This window comes from Eptesicus fuscus, chromosome 16 (assembly GCF_027574615.1).
Source record: "Eptesicus fuscus isolate TK198812 chromosome 16, DD_ASM_mEF_20220401, whole genome shotgun sequence".
Taxonomy (NCBI): Eukaryota; Metazoa; Chordata; class Mammalia; order Chiroptera; family Vespertilionidae; genus Eptesicus; species Eptesicus fuscus.
Window position 1 is genome coordinate 58,099,570 of NC_072488.1, and position 2,012 is coordinate 58,101,581.

At 55.4% G+C, this 2,012-nt stretch overlaps 1 long non-coding RNA gene across 1 annotated transcript; it reads left to right on the forward strand.

Moving 5' to 3' along the window:
* Positions 1–451: 451 nt before the first annotated feature.
* LOC129151942 (uncharacterized) lies at positions 452–1,775 on the forward strand. Its single transcript, XR_008558646.1, has 3 exons — positions 452–555; positions 1,180–1,364; positions 1,514–1,775. It is a non-coding gene; the product is annotated as an uncharacterized LOC129151942 (long non-coding RNA).
* Positions 1,776–2,012: the final 237 nt, after the last annotated feature.

Consider the following 2,012-nt stretch of genomic DNA (forward strand, 5'->3'; position numbering starts at 1 on the left):
GGGCGCAGCTGAGGTAACTGCTGTGTGGGGACAAGCCATGAGCAGGGTCCTACCGCTCCCCTGGCTCTATCAGGCAGGGGTTGCTGGACGTGCGCCGGTTGTTTGTGGCAATAATTTCACTCTGTCCCATCGAAAGAAGGCTGACTCACCCATCAGCGGCCTGTGGCATCGGATTTCACCTAGCAGTTGGAGATTTCACCTAGCTGGTCCTCGGCCTTGGTGTAGCCACACTGGGGATCTCGGGCGGGTAGCAGGGGCCCCAAGCCCACTCAGATGGATGGGAGGGTGCTGGTTGGAGTTTATTTACTCGACAATGTCTATGAGGCTCCTACTCCAGGCAAGCACGTTTGGAGACACTTTGCCCGACTCAAGGAACGAAGCAGACGCAATCCCTGGGCCTCAGTTCTAGGCAGTGGGTCCAGCAGTCACGCTGTCCATCATTCACAGGTCCTGTCCACCATCCCTCAGAGCTGATGCCAGCAAGGTGTTCTGTACCTCTGGAGGCACACCTCCTTATAAGCACCGGGGTGACACGCCGCAGGACCAAGTCATAAAGTGAGTGGTCTCTGGGTCCACAGGGAGGGCCCCCTGTGTCAGCAGAGTGGGGACTGTGAGTTGGGGGAGTGCCCGGCGGAACCCTGATCTTATACATCTTCTGATTCCCAAGAAAGGCCTGAGCTCTGGTGGCTTCTATTCTAGGAGGACAAGAGTCAAAGAGGACAGAGGATGGGGCCCCTGGTATTGTAGACCCAGAGGGGAGGCTGGGCTCAGTTGTCCCTCAGAGTCTCCTTCCCCCCAACACCCATCGCGCTCTGCCTGCCCCTCTCTCCATCCACCTCCACGGACCACCGTGGCGGGCCTGAGAACAGGATTGTGGTGAGCAGGCTGCTCGGGAGTCTGTCTCAGTCCTCAGCCCAGATGCCCAGGGGCATGGAGGCCTGGGGTGGGCAGTGTACAGGACCTTCAGGAGAGCCGCCAGTGGGAAGAAGAGGCTCACACAGACTCTGCGTTCAACCTGCTGGATCCCACATCTGCTGCAAACACAACAGACACACAGGGGTTGGGGGTGGCGTGGAGGGGACCGCACAGAGGCTCAGTCCCAAACAAGAGTGCCATGGGAGGGCAGAGTGGAAGGAAAGACCGGAATTCTGACTTGCCTGCCCACCTGCCTCTCCCCAGGGCCATTGCTTCGATCGTGGGGACCTGGCTGGACCATGTCCAGGATTTTGGGCAGCCCCTGCCTTTCCCCTTGGTGGAGGCAGAGCAGGCCTTGGTGCCCATCAACTCCCCTGCATCACGCCTGGTGGGCCACGCCCAAAATCTAGAGCTGGAGCATCTTGAGCCCACCGAGGCAACCCGGGAAGGTGAGGGGGACTGATAACCTGGGCAGATAATCTGGGGAGGGCGGGCTCATGGGCGGGAGTTCCCTTAAAGGCGGTGGCACCTTTCCTGTCTGTGGAAAGTCAGGGGTAGCCAGGTGTGTGAGTAGATCTCTCTCTTTCTCCTGCTCCAGGTCCACACCCGGAGATCCAGAGCTCTCCAGAGCCAGAGGAAGGGCCTGCTCAGGGGCCAGAGCCTGGTCCAGGGAGGGGCCCCGCCCTGGCCTGGCCTGGCCTGAGGCAGTACCTCAAGCCATTCTGGAGCCAGCTGCTGGCGGTGCTGGAAGCCTTCTCTGGGGCCGTCATAAGCGTCCTAGGCGATTATCTTAAATAACTAATAAGAGGAATATGCCCACTTGTTAGTATATGTATAATAGTAAATAATGATAATTTCCAATAATACCTAGCTATTTATGTAGGCTATAATCCATTAAATTAAATACTCTTTTGAATAGATAGAAATAAAGTTGTTGATTCTAAACATGTGTAGGCCTTCTATATTCATGTACATATGCCTAATGTCATATATATGTGTACACACATACATATATACATACACACACACACATACATGTGTACACGTATATGCTGCCATGGAAGGATGCTCACTGCATAATACAGTGGTAAAATAAT